At 47.0% G+C, this 23,927-nt stretch overlaps 1 protein-coding gene across 4 annotated transcripts in view; it reads right to left on the bottom strand.

Annotated features, from left to right (window-relative positions):
• The window catches only part of LOC147745345 (uncharacterized), a 175,963-nt gene that overhangs the window by 55,144 nt on the left and 96,892 nt on the right, over window positions 1-23,927 (bottom strand). The window contains exon 1 of one of the 4 annotated variants that reach the window (XM_086952260.1): window positions 4,188-4,564. The exons of 1 other annotated variant lie outside the window; for it this stretch is intronic. The gene's annotated coding sequence lies outside the window, so the exon portion shown is untranslated. Of the gene's footprint in view, window positions 1-4,187; window positions 4,565-23,927 lie in introns of those variants that run through there. 2 more of the 4 variants (XM_086952257.1, XM_086952259.1) reach the window with 2 other exon arrangements.

Genomic DNA, 23,927 nt, shown 5'->3' with positions numbered 1-23,927 from the left:
GGGTCGCTGGCATTTGTGGCAGACAACGTTGGCGCGGAATCCTGGTCGCGCCGGAGGGTTTCCTCTTCCGGCCGGGGGCGGGGTGTTGCTAGTGGGGGGCACCGTGACGGTGTCCCGACCCCGACCCTGGTCTCCTCCTCCCCCCCGGGGGCGGTGGGGCCCTTGGGAGGCTCTGTTCTGTTCGCCTGGCCAACTCCGAGGGACCCGGGTGCTCTCCCATCGATCCGCTTCGATGGCAAGTTTCCGAGGTTCGGTCAGTTTGCTATCGAGGAGATGCTGCCTTAGTTCCACGAAACAATTATTGGAGAGGTGCTCCCACACAATAAGGTCAAATAATTGTTTGTAAGTAGTGACCTGGCTGCCTTTGATCCATCCCTCGAAGGCTCGGCTAAAAAAGTTCACGTATTCCACCCAGGTAGTACCGGGGATTCTCTTACAGTCTCGAAATCGCTGCCGGTACATTTCGGGCGTGAGTCCATAGCGAGTGAGAAGGGCGGCCTTCATGTGTTCGTAGGACGTCATCTCGTGGTCGGGGAGCTGTAGCAGGGCATCTCTTCCTTCGTTGACGAATCTTCCCCATAAACCGGCTCCCCAGTCTTTTCGCTGTATTCGGTGGGAGATCATGGCTACCTCGTAGGCCTTAAACCATTGCTGGATATTGTCGTTCCTGTGGTATTCTCGGACGACGTCCTTGGGAATGTGGACCTTGGGGTCCGCAGGGGGAGCGGAGTTCTGGTTCTCGGGGACGCCGAGTTCTTTGTTTTGTCGTCGAATTTCTAGCTCTTTTAAGTTGCGCTCATGTTCGTATGCTAGTCTTTTTTCTTCCAGCTCCCTCTGTTTTTTTTTTTCTTCTCGTTCTTCCCGGAGCCGTAAGTGTTCGAGAGTTATCTTTTGTTCTGCCAGTTTTAGTTCTCCATCTAAGCGGAGTCGAGCCAGCTCCAACTCATGGAGTCGGCTTCTCTCCCGTTCTCGGGCCTCTTCAGAAGAGAGGCCCGCTCTCCGTTCTTCTACGGGGGTGCTCGGCGTTTCTGTGGCCTCAATGTTTTCATTTCGGGGTGGGGACGCTTCTGTCTCCACCCAAGACTCCAAGGCGCGCTTGAGGTCATCTTTAGTGCTCAGTACTGTGGTAGCGATGCCCAACTCTAGGCAGAATTGCTTTAGTTCTTTGTGGCTGTATTGTTCCAGCTGTTCTATCTGAAATTTTGCGGTTGTTCCACTCTCTTTGGTCGTCATTGCTGCTGTGTGTCGTGGGGTGAGTTACTCTCTGTACGATTATGCGTAGGCTCGGATCGCGCCGCTGGCCACCAATGTTAGACGGGGACCCGGAGGGTCGGCCGAGAAAGGGGGGAGAGGCCTCCTGGCGCGGGCCCTCTCCTTCAATCGTACGGACGAGCAACTTCCCCCCACAGATAGACACCACACAGAGATGAGTACTGCACACTTTTATATATATCTTTAGGTAAGGTAGCTGGCGATACAGTAGGAGTAGGATACGAGGATCCCGTCAATTCTAGTCTCTTTGGGGAAAGGGTAGCGGGACAGTCTCAGTACCGGACAGGTACGGGGTTAGCGGGTGTGGAGCTCACAATCCTCCAGCTGGTGGGTTCGCAAGTAGGGGGCCGCGGCAGCGCCAGCTGGCCTTCAAGATGGTTTACGGAAGGATGAGCTGCGGCAGCGCCAGCAAGCCTTCGAGATGGTTCACGGAAGGATGAGCCGCGGCAGCGCCAGCAGGCTTTCACGATGGTTCACGAAAGGAGGAGCCGCGGCAGCGCCAGCAGGCTTTCACGATGGTTCATGAAAGGAGGAGCCGCGGCAGCGCCAGCAGGCCTTCAAGATGGTTCACGAAAGGAGGAGCCACGGCAGCGCCAGCAGGCCTTCAAGATGGTTCACGAAGAGGATGAGCCGCGGCAGCGCCAGCAGGCCTTCAAAGATAGTTCACGAAGAGGAGCCGCGGCAGCGCCAGCAGGCCTCCAAGGATGAGTTTGTCTCGGTGTCTCTCGACTCCAGGATACAACTGCCTTCCTGCTCTGAAGCTGCCCCAGTTATAGGTCTGCTGCCCTTTGATGTCCGGACCCTCGCACTTGGAGGTCAGGAGGTCCGGGATGAGTGAGTCCAGACACCCAGCAGGGGGGTGGAGCCAGCGCCCAGGAAGGCTGGGGGAGATCGAAACCTGGCGGAGGGGAGCCATCGACACTCCTCCTCCCATTGACCTGCCAAGTGGTCTCTCTACCCCCTGGGTGGATGGTGGTGCCTCGATGTCGGGCTGGGCCAGGCCGGAGGCCGAGGTCGACCCGAGGCCACGAGGCCTGGTCGTGGAGGGTCCAAGATGGCGGCTGGGCCGGGGACGGAGGTTCGGGAGGGGACCCGGGCCAGCCGAGGATGTTGTGATCATGAGCCCATGTTCTGTCAGGGAAGAGCGGGGTGTTGGCCATGCAGGGAGGGGTCGGGCATGTCACAAGGCCTGTCCAACACGAATGGAGATCGGGAGCGTATTCCAGAGCTTTGAGGCCAACACACGAAAAGAGCGCCCCCCAGCACAAGCCCTCCTGACCCTGGGAACAGCCACAAGATTCTGTCCAATAGAGCGAAGTTGGCGAGAGGGGATATAGAAGGTCTGAAGATTAGTTAGGATACATGGAGAAGAAAAATTAAGGATTTTAAAAGTAATACAGAGGGCCTTGAACTCTAAGCGCTTGGCCACGGGCAGCCAATGAAGGCAGCGGATGGCATTAGAGAAAGGACACCTCCTCGGCAGACCAAGGAGAGCTTGAGCCACTACATTCTGAACCCTTTGTTGTCTGACAATTTCAGACTGATTGACCCCCAAATAGGGGAAACTAGTCTTGACAGAATCAAGGCCTGGGTGATAATCTGCCTAATAGGGGGTCAAAAAAAGCCCAACAGGGGCTTAAGCCCTCACAGTAGACCAAAACAAATCCCTGCCCCCCTCTGGGTTTGGGTTCGAAAACAGAGGGCGGAGTCTATCCAGAACCTTATGTTTTTTACACCCTGTTTGGGAACAGGTGCTGACTCCATCATGGCAGGCCACCGGTGCTCACTCCACAGCTCTCCATCCCTCCCCACCAGCAGTACTTCAGACTTGCTGGCGTTGAGTTGGAGAGAGTTGGCAGTCATCCACTCCGAAATAGCCTCAAGATCGCTCTGAAACTTACAAGTGTTAGCTCCTCTGTGCCACTCTGGACAGGCCTCATGCCTACTCTGCACCCCCTGGACAGGTCCCATGCCTCCTCTGCACCCCCTGGACAGGCCTCACCTCCTCTGCACCCACCTGGACAGGCGTCACCTCTTTTGCACCCCCTGGCAGGTGTCACCTCATACACACCCACCAGCACAGGACAGGTGTCACCTTCTCTGGATCAGTCTGGAGAGGACTCACACCCTCTGCACCCCCCTGGACATGTCTGACCTCCGATGCACCATACCCGGACAGGTCTCACCTCCTCCACTCCCCCTGGACAGGACTCATCTCCTCTGCCCAACCTGGACATGCCTCGCTTCCTTTCACCCTCCCCCCTCTCCCCAGCACAGGACAGTCCTCACTTCCTCTGCACACCCCTTGACAGACATACCTCCTCGGCACACCCCTTGACAGGCTTCAACTCCTCTGCCAACCTGGACAGGCCTCACCTCCTCTGCACTGCTCTGGACAGGACTCGCCTCCTCTGCACCCCCTGGACAGGCCTCATCTCCTCTGCCTCCCCTGGACAGTCCTCACCTCCTCTGCCTCCCCTGGACAGGCTTCACCTCTCTTGCACCCAGCTGGACAGGCCTCACCACCTCTGCACCCCCTAGACAGGCCTCATCTCTTGCACCCTCTGGACAGCCTCATCTCTTGCATCCACCTGGACAGGCCTCATCTCTTGCACCCTCTGGACAGTCCTCCCCTCCTCTGCACCCCCTGGACAGGCCTCATCTCTTGCACCCCCTGGACAGGCCTCATCTCTTGCACCCCCTGGACAGGCCTCACCTCCTCTGCACCCCTTGGTCAGGCCTCATTTCTTGCACCCACCTGAACAGGCCTCACCTCCTCCGCACCCCCTGGACAGGCCTCATCTCTTGCACTCCCTGGACAGGCCTCTCCTCCTCGGCACCCACCTGGACAGGCCTCACCTCTCGTACCCCATGGACAGGCTTTACATCTCTTGTACCACCTGGACAGGCCTCACCTCTCTTGCACCCCCTGGACATGCCTCATCTCTTGCACCCCCTGGACAGGCCTCATCTCTTGCACCACCTGGACAGGCCTCACCTCTTCTGGACAGGCCTCACCTCTTCTGGACAGGTTCCCCTCCTCTGCACCCCCTTGATAGGCCTCATCTCTTCTTCACCCCCTGGACAGGCCTCGCCTCTTCTGGACAGGCCTTCCTTGATTCCGCCTTGATGACGTCTCACAGGAGCCCCCGGTGACGGAGTTTCATGGTCAGAGGAGCCCAGAGTTCATCACCCTCCATCCAGCGCTTCTGACTCCGCACTGAGCCTCGGGGCGCTACGCACAGGCCCGGAAGAGAGACACTGCTCCCCTGGACCTGCGCCGGATGCAGGACAGTGGCTCGGACCCTAGAGCGCTTTAAAACCACACTCCAGATACGAGGCGCTACACACCAGAGACGTCTTAATCACTCCGAATAAGGAAATGACAGAAATGTCCGGCTCCACTTTGCATCTTTCAGCCCTGGTACCCGGTTCCGTCGATGCGGTCACTCCCATCAACTATCCATGTCCAAGAAAGTGACCTTTAACCCAGGAAGTGACCTGTCTTGGAGGAAGCAGATCTCCCTGGTGGTATTTCTAACTTCTGTGGTGATCGAGTCGTGTGCAGCTGAGATTGTACCCCACCACTAATGTCTGCACCCCAAGGGGGTCTTATACTGTGCACGTCTCTTCTTGTACTTCATTTGTGATAATAAATGTTTAATTCGAGGCGCCCTGACTCCCCCAGGCCTCTTCACTCTTTGTAAACATCCTAAAGTAAGATCCTTCCCTGGTGAGACTGCTGCTGCCCCTCCCTGGGGAACACTTGTCCCACCTTAGGAGGGAGGGGGGGGCGCCTCTTCCACTTCTTGTGGGGAGGAGGTGGGGGGGGGGGGGGGAGCCAGCAGGGCTGGACAGACCTTTAATCAACCGGGCATTTCCCAGCTCCTGGAGGGTAACTGCAGCAGGGGTGGGAGGGGCTTTAAGAGAGGGAGGAAAGGAAGGAAGAGAGAGAGAGAGCGATGGTGGAAGAAGAGAGAGGGAGAGAGGACAGAAGCTGTGGTATTTACAACTTGTGTTACTAGGACTGTTCAGGGTAATTCCTTTCTGTTTTGGAATGCTTAGTTATGCTTGGGATGTAGGATGCTGGAATGTGATTGTTTGAATACCAGAAGCTGTCAGCCTCGCTCCTAAACCATGCAGCCGGAGGAAATAAACGACAAGATGGAAGCTACCTCCGGCCTCTGAGTGGTTACTACAGACTACTGACGACGAGCTGGCTGCGCGGTGAACCCTGCGTGTGACTGCCTACTTGGACCTCCTCAGCCCTGCCTGCATCCTCAGTGCCTCTTCTCGCCCAGGCCGGATCATGGTAATCTGACCTGGAAGTAACTATTCTGGTTCTCATGGCCTGAGTGCTGCTCTTTATGTGGCGTCGACCACTTATCTGGTTGTCAAGATCTCAACAAAAATTACATGGAATTATTTTTCATTTGAATTTTGATTCGCTTCGGCACAAAATGTGTGGCAGCCTACCTAAGAGGGATAGAATGGTATTAAAATGACAATCCTCCACAATTGGTTTGGGCTCTACCTGTTTTGATTGCTAATTCCTTTTTTTCCAGAAGATCAAATCCTCCTGATCACATTTTCTCTGGCGCCATGAAGGAGAGCGCCTCGCACCGACTCATTTACAGTGCAAAAAATAGGCGGGCTCTGCGCTCTTTAACATTTTATCACTGGGTATCTTTTTCAATGCAATTGGCCCAAGCACCTATAACCTGATGTATGTCACAATATAGGATACTTTGCCCCATTCTATTTTATAAAGACTATATATATATATATATATATATATATATATATATATATATATATATATATATATATATAATTGCTGTCTGTATATATCCATTTTTGGGATTTTTTGTCAACATTCCTAAGTTTATGTAGTAAACGTATGCTCTTCGCAACATGGCCACCTTTGGTCATTAGACCTTTCTCTATGTTGCCACCTCTTAAGCCTCCCAGAATACCTTTGAGCATCCTACTTTGTACTTGAATCTTCTACACTTGTCAGTTGATGGTCTGGTCAGCTGGCGAGGTGTAGTGCTCTGCTGTGTCATAATAAACCTATCTTGTAACTTACTAAGAAGTGTCCTGCTGCTTACCACAACAACTTACAAAGGTTTACTATGTACACCCCACTCTGTCATAACGCCAGATCACCTTCCCTTTTGCATGATTTACGTGTGACGCAATGGTCTCATACTAATCTGCAAAGAATTGGACAGTTATATACTTAAGCCATTTTCCACAAACTGGGCTCAGTTTTCCTTGCCCAATTCTGTGTTTTTCAATACTTACAAATTCAGGAATGTCTCTTTCAGGAAATCTGAAAATGAGGACTGTCTGTCTCACATGTTCAGAAGGGCTTCATTCGATATCCGCTTTTAGTTAGCAGTCAGGACGACAACTTGCGGAATTCTCAATGGTCTGCCCCCTAGGGGTGGGTTCTAGGTGGATTATGAGAGGTGATCTCATTATCAGCGTATCAAACTGTCACAAACATCGCAATATCTCAAGGTTAATGCTGACTCTGCCCCTCCTGATTTTGAAACTGACCAACGCAGTCACCACGTAGTCTTTTCTCTCTGTCTTATGATGTCTGCCCTGCCACCATTTACTTCGGACCCTCACCCTCACACCTCCTCACCCTCACCCTCACACACCCTCACCCCATCACCCTCACCCTCACACCCCCTCACCCTCACACACCCTCGCTCACCCTCACACCCTTACCCACCCTCACTCACCCTCACAACCACACACCCTCACCCTCACACAGCACATCACTCTGGAACACCACCCCATCACTCAGGAACACCACCACATCACTCAGGGGCACCACCACATAACTCAGGAACACCACCACATCACTCAGGGACACCACCAGATCACTTGGGGACACCACCACATCACTCAGGGACACCACCACTTCACTCTGGGACACCACCACATCACTCTGGAACACCACCACATCTCTCAGGAACACCACCACATCACTCAGGGACACCACCACATCACTCAGGGGCACCACTCAGGGACACCTCCACATCACTCAGGGACACCACCACATCACTCAGGGACACCTCCACATCCCTCAGGGACACCACCACATCACTCAGGGACACCACCACATCACTCAGGGACACCACTACAACACTCGGGGATACCACCACATTACTTGGTGTAATGACCGGATTTTTATACCAAGTTATCAGTTCATCAGTTATATCACACCCAGCCACCACGTACCACAACCCTTCTCAGGACCTATAAGACACAGCATCTAAAATATCTACCTGAGAAAGGGGAAAATAACAATAAACAGGATTGCACAGTTAGAAACACTACTAGAATCTGGGGGAATCCACACTATACCTCATAGTTACCACACTGCACTGATTTATAGTCTCCCGACTTGCCTTATTTAACGTCTTCCGACAGATTTATAGTCTCCCCACTTTACTTATTTAACGTCTTCTGATGGATTTATAGTCTCCCGGTTTTACTTATTTAACGTCTTCCGACGGATTTATAGTCTCCCGACTGTACTTATTTAACGCCTTCCGACGGATTTATAGTCTTCCGACTGTCCCTATAATTTAGGGTTCCCTGATGAGAGACGATTTCCCTTCTATGGAGAAAAGGGGCCTGACCTTCCCAAGCAAGAACTGTTAAGCCAAATTACTCCCATCTGCAATTATCTCTAATCATGAGCCATGCACCTTCCTGTCATCAGTTACCTGTAAGAAGGGAATCGCACATCCTTCTATACGTCAGCACCTGGCTAAAAAGACACTTGGACTCCTTCTTAGAAACAACATACAAATGAAACTAATACACACTGGGGTCTCCTTATTGAACAATGATAGAATGACAAGAAAGGAAACAACTAAGGAGCACAATAATAGATCATTTGCATATACAGATACATATACATAACCTAGAAGCAAAAATAAATGGTTAAATGTTATAAGCCAACTTGGAACACCTCACCAATGTTCTACTCATTCTGGCATAGGCAGTTGAGCTGTTCCCTCTCTCTCTCTCTTTGGTTCATTCAGGGCTCTGCTCTGCCATCACGGATGCACATCTGCTAACTCTGAACTGACTCACTAGTTCCCTGCCCTTCGTTAATATGGAAGGCTCTCTCTCATGGAAATTTCCAGCAAGCAACCCGCCTCCCACCAGATTCCTGTACCAAGCTCCGTGCTCCCTACGCACACCCAGTGGCCAGCTGCTGTTGCGTCTGGAGCACAGAGTATAGGCAAATTTCTCCGTTAAGAGCCGGTCCTCACTGGTTTCTAGCTAGCGAATAACAAGATATAACTAAAATACCACCCTTCACCTACAAGCGCTTCAGAGTGTCAGGGCAGGAAGAAATATGGCGTTTCTCGAGTATGGTCCTCTAGGCCCAAAGAAAGGCAAAATAGAGACAAAGAATCATTTCAAAGCAAGTAAGTAAGCCTTGCGAATAGGGAAGGTAAAGTCGGAAATAAAGGAAGTATCATCATATACTGAGATGGCGGTGGGCAACGTTCATCAACAGTCCAATGGGTTTAAATTATCCTGTCACTACATTCCACCCTTGCCCTTTGACCACCAACATCCAAAGTAGGAAAGGTTCAAACAGAACGCAAATCAGCAGTAGAATAATAGGAAACAAAACTAACAGACATCGACATAACCTGAGGGCGAAACATATGCAAAAAGGATGGTATACACTGGATACAACAGCAGATAGCAATCAAAAAGCAAATCGCCAAAAGGACACCACCCAGAATTTGGCAGAGTAAATGTAAATCCGGTAACCACCCAAAAAGCCAATGAAACGATCCAAATTTTGCCTGACTTCCCCGGGTCAGCTCATGCAGCTGATCAATATGGGACTGAATGGACTTAGAATGGTCTGACAAGTTAAAGCAACAAAGGCCCTCGAAATCCGAGCAGCCATGGTCATGTTTCAACAAAAAATAATCAATGGCAGCTCTATTCTGTAGGATAGCACGGCACTCACCTTGAGCATCTAATAAAAGATCAGAAAGAATAGCAGAGGTACTGTTCAGCGATTTCACCATCCATCAAGCTAATTTGCCTATAGCTTTAGAATTGTAAACAGACAGTGCGGGAATATCTATAATAGAAACAGCCAAACTAGTATACTCAGATTTGAAAAACAAGTTTAACTATGAATCACAATCTTCAGTCAACAATGGGGCATTGCGCACAGTACGAGAATGTACACTGGGAAACTTGGAAAACATTAATAAACTGAGTCGTGTCAAAGCACATGGGCCACCAGAAATGTTCGCTGGAATATAGGACCAAGAAATATTGCCACAGGAAAAGAGCCAACCAGGAGGCAGCAACACATTATAATAATAATGGCTGGCAGTCAAAACAAGACGATTGCAAGTCATAGAATTACCAACGGACGTGCAGGCAGCAGGAGTTCTGGTGACACATAAAGTTTTCTCATGTAAGGAAAGCGAAGAAATATTATCCAAATTAATCTGCACACATTTGCCTATAAATTTAGGGTCACATGTAAAGTCACCCTCCGTGATATTCTAAGTGGCAATTACAAAAGTCAATGGGGATTCCAGTTCAGTCAAAACAGTGCACGAAGCACAGTAATCATACGCTGAAATATCACTCTTAATGAACTCAGGATGGCCTTCAGTCACATTGAAAAAGTTAAGCAGGGAGGCCGTAGGAGTCAGCACGGCCACAAAGCAAGTAGATAGCAGATCAGTCACAGAACGCATAGGCGTCAAGCAAAAGTGTGAAGAGTTAACAACGCGGCGTGCAAGTTCCGTCCAAAAATTAGAAGCAAGATTCCACGACGCAAAGGAGCGGGGTCCTCGGACAAAGACATCAGTCCGGCTCTGCGGACATTCTCGTCTCCAAGCGCAGCAAGCCGAAAGGAGTCCAACGACGACACATCCGGCAGCAGCAATCCATGCAATGATCTAGGAAAGAAAAAAAAAGTCGAAAACAGGCATTATTTATTCACGCAGATAACATTTATCAGCAGGGACTAAGTCCCGTTTTTCCTGTCCTGGTCTCATCACTAGGATCATGTTGTCTGTTCCTGTTGCAATAATTTTGGCCTGTTCAGGGGGATGATTGGGCGACTGTACCCATACTCTGGCTCCTGGGTATTCATTAGTTGAGCCAAAACCTTTTTCACCACGTATAGTTAGCAAGGTTGGGGCAGTCCCTTTCTGCACTGCACCACTGAAAAAAGGCATATTGACCAATTGGGCAACACGTTACGCCTTTCGGACAGTTAAATCCGAGTCACCACTATTCAGAAGGATCACTTTGATCTCACCCTGATAGTCACTGTCTATGACGCCTACAAGCACTTGAATGGCTTTCTATGCTAAGCTGGATCTGGGGGCTATTAGCCCGAAGTGTTCTGATGGGATCTGTACACCAATTCCAGTCTCAATCAGACCAATGCCTCTCTTTTAGGATAAACTCTTTTAAAGAATGCAGATCTAAACCTGCTGATCCTGGGGTAGCTCTGTGTGGAGCCAAGGCTCCAGGGGTAATTTCCCAATATGAAATAGTACTGTTAAGTGAATTTGGTTTGACATCCATAACAGGAGGAAATAAGCGCATTAACAGTGAATTAGAATGCAAATAAGGACGATTATTCAAAATCAACAATGCTTCAGATAGATGGTCTCTCCAATTCTTCAAGGTGCTCTCCGATTCTTCAAGGTGCCGTCTGTCAATTTGCGTAATTGGTTCTTTAACAGGCCATTCAACCTCTCAGTTAAGCCTGCAGCTTGTGGGTAATAGGGTATATGAAACACCCATTCAATGTTATGTTGTAAATGTAGTGTATTTTATATAGCGCACTTCTACCCGGAGGCCTCGTAGCGCTGTATTCATACCGCTGTGGAACCCATCCTGGCTTTCCTGTGAAATGTCCACTCCTGGGCACGCCCAAGGTGAAGCCAGGCATCCACAGTGCTGCTGGGGCCGTTGTGGAGATTAAGCAAGCTATTGCCCAGAGTCACAGAGTGGGACCCATGATTAGACTAGGCACCGAGGCGAGAATGATCAGGTCCAGGGAAATTGAGTCCAAGAGCCGCCGAGGCGGGAATTGAACCCTTGTCCCGGGCCAGACCTCTGCATCAGGGTCTGCCGCTCTAACCATTGAGCCACGCTTCTCCACGCATGTTCAGCACAATATTCCTGCACCAATCTCCCTTTGAAATGTGATGCATTGTCAGATTGCACCTGAAGTGGAGTACCATAATATAGCATTAACAAATCCACAGTTTTAATAGTATTTCTTTGTGTTGCACGTTTGTAAGGTGAAGCAACCACAAACCCTGTAAATGTATCAACTGCTGTACACACACACTGACAATGTTTACTCATTGGAAGGGGACCTATGTAATCTATATGCCAAATCTGTGCAGGAGACTTACCTCGATGTAACTGACCTTTAACTATTTTGGGCACCTCTCGTTGTCGAGAATGTTTACATATAGGACAATTAAGTATAGCAGTTTTAATTAAATCAAGAGGGATATGTATGCCTCTGTCAGTAGCCCACCTACTAGTAACTCTTTCTCCAAAGTGGCCTGCCTTTTGGTGCGCCCACCTCGCCAGTCCCGCCAAATCAGAATCCTGACTGTCCACCAATGCCTCAGAAATTTTAGACTTCTCATCTGCAATATCATTAAATAATCTATCAATGGAATCAATATGGGTATGAGCCTCAACATGAAGGGAATCGCACATCCTTCTATACGTCAACACCTGGCTAAAAAGACACTTGGACTCCTTCTTAGAAACAACATACAAATGAAACTAATGCACACTGGGGTCTCTTTATTACATAATGATAGAATGACAAGAAAGGAAACAACTAAGTAGCACAATAATATATCATTTGCATATACAGATACATATACATAACCTAGAAGCAAAAATGAATGGTTAAATGTTATAAGCCAACTTGGAACACCTCACCAATGTTCTACTCATTCCGGCATAGGCAGTTGAGCTGGTCCCTCTCTCTCTCTTTGGTTCATTCAGGGCTCTGCTCTGCAATCACGGATACACATCTGCACTGCTCTGCTTCATTAGACTGCCATCACTCGAACTCACTCGAACTACAACTCAAACTCCAACGAACTATCTCTGAACTGACTCACTGGTTCCCTGCCCTTCGTTAATGTGGAAGACTCTCTCTCATGGAAATTTCCAGCAAGCAACCCGCCTCCCGTCAGATTCCTGTACCAAGCTCCGTGCGCCCTACGCACCCCCAGTGGCCAGCTGCTGCTGCGTCTGGAGCACAGAGAATAAGCACATTCCTCCGATAAGAGCCGGTCCTCACTGGTTTCTAGCTAGCGAATAACAAGTTATAACTAAAATACCACCCTTAACCTACAAGCGCTTCAGAGTGTCAGGGCGGGAAGAAATATGGCGTTTTTCGAGTTTGGGCCTCTAGGCCCGAAAAAAAGGCAAAAGAGACATAGAATCATGTCAAAGCAAGTAGGTAAGCCTTGCAAATAGGTAATGTAAAGTCAGAAATAAAGGAAGTATCATCATATACTGAGATGGCGGTGGGCAACAGTCATCACCAGTCCAATGGGTGCAAAATTATCCTGTCACTACACTTGGGAACACCATCACATCACTCGTGGACACCACCATATCACTCGGGGACACCACCACATCACTCTGGGACACCACCACATCACTCGGGAACACCACCACAACATCACTCGGTGACACCACCACATCACTCAGGGGCACCACCACATCACTCAGGGGCACCATTTGGGGACACCACCACATCACTCAGGGACACCACAACATCACTCAGGAACACCACCACATCACTCAGGGACACCACCACATCACTCAGGGACACCACCAATTCACTCAGGGACACCACCACATCACTCAGGAACACCACCACATCACTCAGGGACACCACCACATCACTCGGGGACACCACCACATCACTCAGGGACACCACCACATCACTCAGAGACACCACCACATCACTCAGGAACACCACCACATCACTCGGGGACACCACCATATCACTCTGGGACACCACCACATCACTCAGGGGCACCAACACATCACTCAGGAACACCACCACATCACTCAGGAACACCAACACATCACTCAGGGGCACCACCACATCACTCAGGGACACCACCACATCACTTACGGACACCACCACATCAGTCAGGAATACCACCACATCACTCAGGGACACCACCACATCACTCAGGAACACCACCACATCACTCAGGGACACCACTGGAGATTGTCTGCATGCTTGTGGGGAACTAAAATCCTGAACTATACTGAAAAGGGTTCTTGGAGAGTTATTGGCTTGTTCAATTTGGTTACTAATAAAAGTTTGCCTATCATTTTTAATGTTGGTATAGGAACAGGGCCTGTTTATACTGTTCCCTGTCCTGAAGCTCTTTCTTTCTCCGCCAGAGTCTCTCTAGTATTTTGCATTTGTTTTTTTCTGCTTTTAGTTCTGCCGTATACTAAGGGCTGATGGTCGCCGATGGATGGAGCCATGGTTTTTTAAAGGAAATTGTTGTGTCCAGCTCCATCGTGAGGGCAGAGTTAAAGTTTTCCAGCAATTCCCACATCTCAGAGTTATTGTTTGGTAGCCTGGGGTGGAAGGCATCGCTGAAGGCTTCAAGAGTAAGTTTATGCCAAGGTCTGCATGCTTCATGTCTCCATCTTTTGTTAGTAGTGAGACCCGGAGTGTGCGTGAATTGGATGTTGAAAGGTATTACAAAATGATCAGTCCATGTAAGGGGAAGGGAAGGCTTACAGACCACTGGTCTATATTTGGAAAGATTAGGTCCAATGTGTGTCCGGGCAAGTGGGCTGGGCCGTTAACTCTTTGAACAAGACCTAATGGTTCTAAATTTGTAAGGAGTTTCCTAACTTCTGGGTTAGTGTAATCTTCCCCTTGGTAGTTAAAGTCCCCTAGCAGAAGAAATTTGTTAGACGCCAGGACATGCATGGCTATTTGTTCTGTCATTAGCACTCTAAAATTACTCTTTGATCCAGGGGGCAATAAATCAATGCTCCGTTCCAGCTGGCTGTAGCAGATATGCCTATTTTAAAGATCCCTAGCTCTATAGAATTATTGCTTATAGATGAGACCCTGGTCACGTTTATGGGATGTTTAAAAGCTATAGCAATGTCCCGCCTACTTTTCCACCCTAGAATCGAGATGTATTAATTTGTAGCTGTCAAGGATAGCTAGATCAATAGCGGGCTAATTGGCAGGATTTAGTCAAGTTTCTCGAAAAAAAACAGTTATCTGGAGACTGGGAGATAATCATGTCCCATATCTCAATCAGATGTTTGGCTACTGACCTAACATTGCAATGAAGGCTGCTTAGCCTGCGTATTTGTAAGTAGGGTAGCCTTGCTTCCCCTTGTAAAGAGGTCATTTCAGGATCACATTGAAAATGACAGTTGAGGCAGGCTACCGGTCCTTCTAGGCTATGTGGGTACTGGTTGGGACATGTGAGCTGCAGAGGGCGGTGTGCAAGATTCTGTGTTCCAATCTGATGCAGATGTTCTGCTGAGTAATACAGACGAAGAGGCTTTGGGGATTTTACCTCCAAAGATCCCGGGGTCCTGCCTCCGCTTTGCCTCCTTGTCAGGTTTTATGACCGTATTTTCAGTACCACTAGAGCGCTAACTGCGCTTCCAGCGGAAGTTATGTCAAGGCTTTCTACGCTCAAACAGCACTTGCTTTGACGGACCGGACAGCAAATGGCACAGTGCGGGAAGCTAAAGGCGCGAGCAAGAGTTGAAGCAGGTAAGCAAATAAAATGCTGTGTACAACAGCAGAGTTAAAATTAAGTCCAACAAAGATTCCAAAGATTTGCAAAACACGCTCTGTGCGTATCAAGTACAAAGGATATATAGTGCTAAAAACAATCTATTTTACCACAAGACAAGCGAGTCCTGCCTGGATCAGCTCCAGTTAAATGGTATCCGTAGCAGCCTGGGCCGGGCATATACAAATTAAATGGTTGAAGTTCTCTTCGCCGTGTTTGCACAATCTACAGCTAGTTGATGTTTTTGTCTCTGCCACGCCATTGCATGCATGAGGCCTGGGAGAATTCCAAATCGTGCTCTTATGAATCTTCTTTTTGTCACGGGGACTAAAAAGACTCGATACAAATAATTCTTTGTCAATTAACAGATTTTTTTTCATTAAGCCGTTCATGGTTTTTTAAAAAGTTGCTGGAGTCAAAGAATTTTACCGTAATGAACCAATGGACAAATCTTCTATTGCCTCAGGTAAATACTTCCATGTTGGTAAATTAGGATTTGTTTGAACTTCATGCCAAAGGGCTAGATCTAACTGGTTTGAAATATTAGATTTTATTCTTTTTCAGGTTTTAACATATGATCCCTTTCGTGCAATGATTTGGTTTAACAGACTAAATTCTAATAGTATCTGTGTTGTCTTTCATGGTAGGTTAAACGGAGATCTAAATATTTTGGCAACAATTTTATTTAGTATTATTGCATCTTTACCCCACATCACCTTGCTCCCATACAAGATAGTTGGTAAATGTTTTGCGATATTATCTTTATTAGTGGTTGGTGGCTCAAACCGCCTAATGATCTCTGTCGGGAACGAAAGGCTAAGAGTAAGTAATTTCCTTTCCTTTTTAACTCCATTTTATGTTCCATGAAATCAAATATTACACCAAGATCCGTATATGTTTTAACTTGTTCTAGTTGGCGAGTTTGTAGAAACCACTTATATTTTTTATGAATCTTATTACTTACTTCCATCACTTTTGTTTTCTTTTCATGTATTACCATTTCATTAAGTAGCAAATAGTTTGATATTTTATTTATCAGTCTCTGCAATCCAACCTTTGGTTGTCTCACCAGAATCACATCATCAGCATATAAGAGATTTGATATATATTTCTATCTAGATCTTGAGTTAAATCAGCCAAAAACAATTTAAATAAGTATCGTGCAAGTACACAGCCTTGTTTCAGAACCCTGAAAGGTTAAACTTTTTCTAGACAAAATAGAACCATCACCTATTTTCACTCTTATCCATGTATCCGAATATAACATTTGGATCGCTTTTAATAAGCAAGGTGGTATATGCAATTTGACCAGCTTTTGCAACAGTAGGCCGCATAATTGAAATACTTTGTTAGGAACTCTAGCCATGCCGATTCTGTTAGTGTTCAAATTATTGACCATTCTCTGAAATGCCTGTGAATTTTCTTCTTCACTCAGGAACAGAGCTTAGCCCAAAGTGTTTGGTTTATTTTTAATTTCTCTTCCCAAATTTTCCTCCAATAATCTTTATTCATTTTCTTTGCTTTAATTTGAAGTTCCCAATTCCAGGAGCGCTTTTTAATTGACGCATAATTCTATTGCGATTTTTCTTCGAGATGCGACATGGTTCAGATGCTTTTACTTTTTTTGCATCATTTATCTGAACATTACATGGGTGACTATTAATTTTTGTCTCCATTGGTCCACCACAGACCCTGTCAAAGCAATGAAGCAGTTTTTGACAAAAAGCAAAGCCTTCTGGCTCACTGCCTCCAATGATCCCTCCGAACAGTACAGTCTCCTATAATTAGTTGTTTCTTCGTTGTCTGGCAGGGATCCCACTTTTTCATGATACTTTGGTTGGATTTCTATCTCAATTATTTACTGGCCATGGTCGCTTTCTTCTGTGATCCGGATCTGAAATGACGTTACTAGTAGTAGTAAGGATAGAGTTACTAATGTAAAATCTATTCTTGATTACAAGTCTGCTGCCTGATATGTCCATTTAGGTGGTATGTCATTAGAAAAGTGCCAGTTCGGCACCCTTAAGCCCAGGGATTCAAGATCTTTTACTACTTCCAAACATCTTACTCCATTTCCATCCAGAGTGTAATATTGATTTGGAACAGCCCATCTATAATCTTGTTGTAATATATCTTCATCTCGGACAAAAGGGCACAACAAATTCATATTAAAATCCCCTGATTTCATGATATCCCATACCAATTCATCGTGTATTGGCTCTGACAATATACATAATAATGTATGGGACATCGATATCCTTGCCTTTGTGTCCGGGTGTATATATATATTGATCACAACAAGTATGCTCTTGGTGTATTTATTCCAATTCCTTAATTTTAGAATTAGGATATTTTTATCGTCTATTACCACCCGCTCAATTTAATCTTTAAGCCATACCCACATTGGACTATCATATCTTCCTGCTCTGGTTCTACTTCTACTCTGGTGCCTGGGTTAAAATAGCCAGTAAAGCCTTCCATTACAAATGGCTCAGTTTCCCAAGTTTCTTGTAGAATTAGGATATGAACATTTCTGAATAATATATCCAGGTTTGTATCATATTTCTTATTTTTCATCCTGTGAATGTTCCCTGAGAATACTTTTATAGTTTCCTTTAGATGCTTTACTTCTTTATCCTGATTATCCTGTACTTTTGTTTGTCATTGAGAGGAACTGCCGTGCAAGGCTGTTGTTAATCAGCCTAGATTAAGTTGAGTTGTACACTGGGCCCCTAACTGTAAACTTACCGCTGGGTTTATTGTTTTTTCAATTGAGTATTTCAGCACTGAGTGTACTTTTGTATTACCATTATCATTACAATGCTCTTTTGGAGAAACAAAAGGACTGGGATAAAAAATTGGTGGTGGCTTGCTAATTATTATTCCCCACTTTAGTATCCTGGCTTTAATGTTATTCATGTCACCTCATGCTCTGCCAGTGGAATGTTCCAAGGATGATGTATTACAGAATGTTGGGAGTCAGAAGTCACAGTGGAGAAGGGCTGAGCAGCATGCTGGCTGATCCTGGTGGGGGTCTGTACTGGACTTAACTTCATGTCCTGTAACTAACTACAAATAAACATCTGAACATCTTCTACACGCCTGTACTTCGTTACTATATTTTATTGGCGACAATTTGGTAGTTGACCCTTGTGCTACTTGCTCTACAAAGAGGATATTCCCACAGATGTCACAGATGTTTGAAAAGAAACAAGAATCAGAAACTCAAGAGAAGACAAACTCCAACAGCGTGTATCCCTACCAGTTGTCCATACATCGGACTGGCCCCATTCAAACGTGCTGTCCTCTTTCTCTGTGGCCACATCTACTGGAATTACCTACTCAACCAAAGTAAGGAACAACAATTGTTTCCTGTCAATGTTATTCTTTGGACCACATCTACTAGAGCTGTGCCTTCAGTGAGGGTAAGCCTTTTCGTTTTGACGTGCTATACCTTGACTCTCTTTGCTGAAAAACCTCCACTGTTGTGTCTTTGCAAGCCTTGTGGGTACTGAGACTCTGACTCGAGTGAGTACACATCACTTTTGCGAGGATGTACTGGGATATTAACACACAATCAACATGGCACAGTGAAAGCTTTCCTTCTGGCAACCATTTCCACACGTTACTGTGCCCTGCAGCATCAGGCTTACATGTTAGAGCCTCCTGTTTGCTATAGACTCTGGCCTGGTGATATCCTCACGCATCACAGAGCGGCATCCCCTGACTTGACAAATCCAGAATATTGCCTTATTAATAAACAAATCTTTCCCCTCATAGCCTATCCCCTTGGCAAGCTTCGGTACACTTATCATGAATATTGTATGCGTGGCGGTTGGATGTGGGCTGGCTGATATAGGCTGGGCATACCATAACGGTAATGGAACATGTGCTAAGGGTACGTTTTTAGTCCCTAAGCTACCAAAGGTATCTTGAGTGATGGCTGACTTTGAGGGGTGGCGAGGTCGTTTGGGTGCAAAATCATGTTGGCCTTCCCAGGGCTCAAGTCGGGGTACCACGCAGGTGGATGGCATCCCCCCACTCATTTTACAGGGTGGATGCCGTCCCCCCTGCTAAACAGCTGGACTTCACCTTTTTGGCCTCTCTGGGATGAGATCGGAGCCACCTTTCGTGATGTCACTTCCTGTTGTGACGTTACTTCGGTGACAGCGTCGCCCACTTCTTTTTTTAGGACTTGTGCCCTGGGCCTTCCCTATATGCTGCAGTAGCTACATCTGAAGTGAGAATGATGTCATAACGAAGTGCCTAGATTTAAACATGTGATGGTCATATTTGTTAAACACTATATTTCCCTTGACTCTTTGCGTATAATCGACGTCACAGTTATTGCATTACTACTTACGTAGATTGCACTACACGATCTTTTCATCATTTTCGGATAAAGATGTGGGAGAAACTATGTTACCCATGATTCATTAAGTGAGTATGAAAACACCGTGTTGTCAATACACGGGGGCCACATTGTGAAAGACCACAAAAAACTACATTTCCCTTGCGCCCTTGCGCGAAAGTGATGTCATCATTAGATGCACTGAGTGCCCGCAATATCCATAAAGAGCGACAGAATCCTGCCATGGGTGCCTCCTCAGTACCGGCCCGAGGTACCGACGGACAGATGAATTAATGAATGAATGAATTTAGTACTTTTATAGCGCTGACTGTCACCCTACAGGTATCCTGGCGCTTTTGACTGAAAAGGGAACCTTGATGGAAAAGAGGTCAGGCTGAGTATATTGAAGGCGGTGTTAAGATGAAAACGCGTAGGCAGTAATTTTGTAGACTTGCATTTATTGTAGCATAACCCCTATTCATGGACGTGATGCGGACACAGCCGCCAACCAGCACTGACCGCCCGCACCTCCTCTAACGCCACCCCTGTTCAAACCATCACATAAAGACCGTACGCACGAGTACAAGAACACAGCAGAGCTCGAGCCCGGAAATATAATGAACAGCTGAGCTCGAGCCAGGACGAATGATGAACAGGGCTCGAGACACAGACACAACAGGCGGAAGGCTAAGATTTTGGAAAGAGACAAGTTTTCAGGCTCTTACGGAATTCAGTCAGGGTGTCTGCTTGTCTTAGGTCCAGGGGGAGTTCATTCCAGAGGCGGGCGCCCACCACATTGAATGCCCTCCCTCCAGCCCTGGCCCGTTTAAACCTGGAGACCGACAAAAGGCCGGCACTCGAGGAGCGAAGATTCCGCTTGGGTTGATACCACCTAAATCTTTCCTGCATAGGAATAGGTCCCAGTTTGTGCACTGCTCTGAAAATCAGACATAAGGACTTAAAATGTATCCTTTCCTTAATAGGCAGCCAATGTAGCTCTCTAAGAGCCAAGGTGGAAGATAAACTGCGCGACCTATTGAGTGCCAATTTCGCCGCTGCAGACTGTACTCTCTGCAAACCCTGGATGATGTAGCGTGGGGCGCCCAAGTACAGAGAGTTACAATTATCCAGCCTGCTTAATACTGTGCTTCTTACCACCTCCGGGCGAGAGTCCATTGGTAGTAGCGGTAGTATTTTTCGCAGCAGCCGTATCAAGGAAAAGCATACATTAGCAGTCTTATTTGCATGAGACTCCATCTGGAGGTTATCATCGATCCAAACCCCCAGGTTGCGTACCTTCTTGACCAGCGCTATAGGTCCCTCCTCAGGAGTGAGTTTGAGTTCACAAGGTAGAGGTTTAGGTAGAGGTTTAGGTATCCTTGCGGAGGAGCAATACAGCACCTCGGTCTTTCCACTTTTAAACTGAAGGGAATTTCTCCTGAGCCAGCCAGCCGTGCATTGCATGCACTGCTGGAAGGTATCCATGGAGATTGCGTATTCACCTTCTAAGTAGAACGCCAACTGAGTATCATCAGCATAGTTAACTAGGCTAACTCCAAAAGATTTAATAATAAGAAGCAAGGGCTGCAGATATATATTAAACAAAATGGGGCTGATCGCAGAGCCCTGCGGCACTCCATATATTACCGGCGATTTACTAGAGGAAAATGGTGCTAAGGACACAACCTGCTGTCTCCCCATCAAGTAAGACTGGATCCATTGCAGTGCTCGCCCCTTCACCCCCAGCCTCCTAAGTCTCTCCACTAGGATAGAATGGTTTACCGTGTTGAATGCTGCTGACATATCGAGAAGCACTAAAACCGTGACATTGCCGTTGTCGGCACGCTTTCGCATGTTATCCATCATGGTGACAAGCGCCGTCTCAGTCCCATGGCAAGGTAGAAACCCAAATTGGTCTTTGCCAAGTAATAGATTTTCTTCCAGAAAACACGACAGTGTCCCACTGACTGCCTTCTCCAGGATTTTGACCGGATAGGGCAAAAGAGAAATTGTTCTGAAACTGGCCAGGACTGATGGATCGAGGGTAGGTTTCGTAATCAGCGTGGTCACCAACGCCTGTTTCCAGCAGTCCAGGACAGTTCCCTCTAACAGTGATTGATTACAAATCTGCCTCAGCCATGGCAAAATTTCTTTGTCTAAAGTCTTCCAGACTTTCGGGGGGAGGGGATGAAGGGGTGATCCCGATGTGACACTGTGCGGCAAACTGTTAAAAACATCAGCAGTAAGAGCCGGGAAATCATCCAGGGCTGCTTGCTGAAGAGGATCTTCTTCCCACGGTAGTTCTAAGTCATCAAGGCCTTCATTAATAGGATGAAGAGTGTTAACAATTTTTATAATTTTATCCTGAAAATAATGAGAAATATCATCACATAATGTTTGTGATGCTGCTACCTTATTATTTAGACATGTCGGAGCAGACAGGTCTTTGATGATTTTAAAAAGAGCTTTTGCTCCATTTGGCGCTTGTGTAATGGAGGTGGCATAGAATTCAGCCTTAGTTTTGAGAATAAGCACTTTATATTTCAGTTGTATTAGTCTCAATTCTTTTTTGCTTTCCTCAGTGTATCCCCTTCTCCATTTCCTTTCCGCCTGCTTGCGGAGTGTGCGTAGCTGTTTCAGCTCTTCGTTGTACCAAGGGGCCGTAGTTTTATTCATGTTTTTTATCTTCTTTACAGGAATTATCTGAACTAAAGAATCTGTAATATAGCTGGTGTACATTTTATTGTTCTCTTCAACATTCCTCGTAGAAGAAGGACAATTATCTCCCTTATCACATAAGAGTGAGCCCGATTTGTCCAATTTTGCCCAGTCCCTAACACTTCTGTAGGAATTCTGCTGGTTATTTTGGCCTTTAGGCAGGGCTGCTTAATCTCAAACTGAATTAGGTGGTGGTCCGTCCAAGTCTGGGGTAGTATATTTAGTATCTTGGAGAAGTCCTGATTGGCAAACAGTAAGTCTAGAATGTGGCCCCCTTGATGCGTGGCCCGTTCCACTAGCTGTACGAGATTCAGGTTAGCACATGTGTGATTTAGGTCTCTCAGATGGTTACTAAGATTCCCCTCCTCTCTAAGATTGAAATCTCCCAGTACAATCATCCTAGTATGTGTCAAGGTTAGGTTGGTAATGATATCTAGGAGGTTATGATATTGAGTATTGCTGCTAGGGGGTCTATAGCATAGCAATCCTGACAATAGGTTACCCCCAGGTGTCTGCAGCGTAAAGCCCATAGTTTCTATCCCCTCTACTACCTCTACCAATAGGGACGTAAGGTTTAGTTCCTCCTTAAAAATTATTCCCATGCATCCCCCTCTGCCTGTAGGTCTTGGTATCATAGACCAGGCGTCCCTGAACTGCATCCAAACGGACAGCGTGGTTGGCGCTAAGCGCGTCCTGGGCGTGGACGGGCGCAGACGGGCTTGCCTCTGGCGCCTCCGGCACGCCATTGGCATGCCCGCTGCGCACGTACGCTGCACGCTAGCATTTCCCCGTATTTATGCAGTCAAACAGCCAGAGAGCCCTGCCCAGCACCTAGAGCGACTCACAAAATGGCACTAAGGAAGGCAGGACAGTGTCTCCCTCACCCAAGATGGCGCTACTGCCCACAAAGGATGTTGTTTTGCCCCGCTCGAGCAGCGGGTGAGTAAATAATTATTTTTTTTGGTGCAAGTATGTGGCTTGGCAAATATTATGAAGTGTGCAAATTCGATTTTTAAAAAAACAGAACTAACTGTTTCACGGCAAAATTATTATTAAAAACAGATCCCAAACGAGGTAACTCAGCTTCCTGCTGCAGAGTGATGTTATCCCCAAAGTCTAAGACTGCGCGCTAGCATTTCACCGTATTTATGCAGTCAAACAGCCAGAGAGCCCTGCAGAGCACTTAGAGCGACTCACAAAATGGCGCTAAGGAAGGCAAGACGGTGTCTCCCTCACCCAAGATGGCGCTACTGCCCACAAAGGATGTTGTTTTGCCCCGCTCGAGCAGCGGATGAGTAAGTAATTATTTTATGGTGCAAGTATGTGGCTTGGCAAATATTATGAAGTGTGCAAATTCGATTTAAAAAAAAACAGAACTAACTGTTTCACGGCGAAATGATACTTATATACTTATATAAAAACTAAGATAAGGATGTAAGACTGTAATATCTGCATTCTGTCCTCTCTTAATGCCAGCACATGCACTTATTCACCGACAACTGTGATGGCTAATACCCTCATTAACGGGGTTTTGTGATGCGTGTGGTATAATTAGGTCACACACAGCTCTAGCGGCTGTACGTGCTGTAGGCCTCGTGCATACCTTCTCAATGCCAGAACGTATATATATTTGTGTGACTCGTGTGCTGTAATCAATTCACAGTGAGTTCTGGCATAGCAAGTGCTGTACGCTTCGAGCATACCTTTTCAAT

Source organism: Lissotriton vulgaris, chromosome 1_1 (assembly GCF_964263255.1).
Source record: "Lissotriton vulgaris chromosome 1_1, aLisVul1.2, whole genome shotgun sequence".
Lineage (NCBI taxonomy): Eukaryota > Metazoa > Chordata > Amphibia > Caudata > Salamandridae > Lissotriton > Lissotriton vulgaris.
Note: the sequence above shows the minus strand (reverse complement) of the source record. Positions and strands in the feature narration are given on the sequence as shown.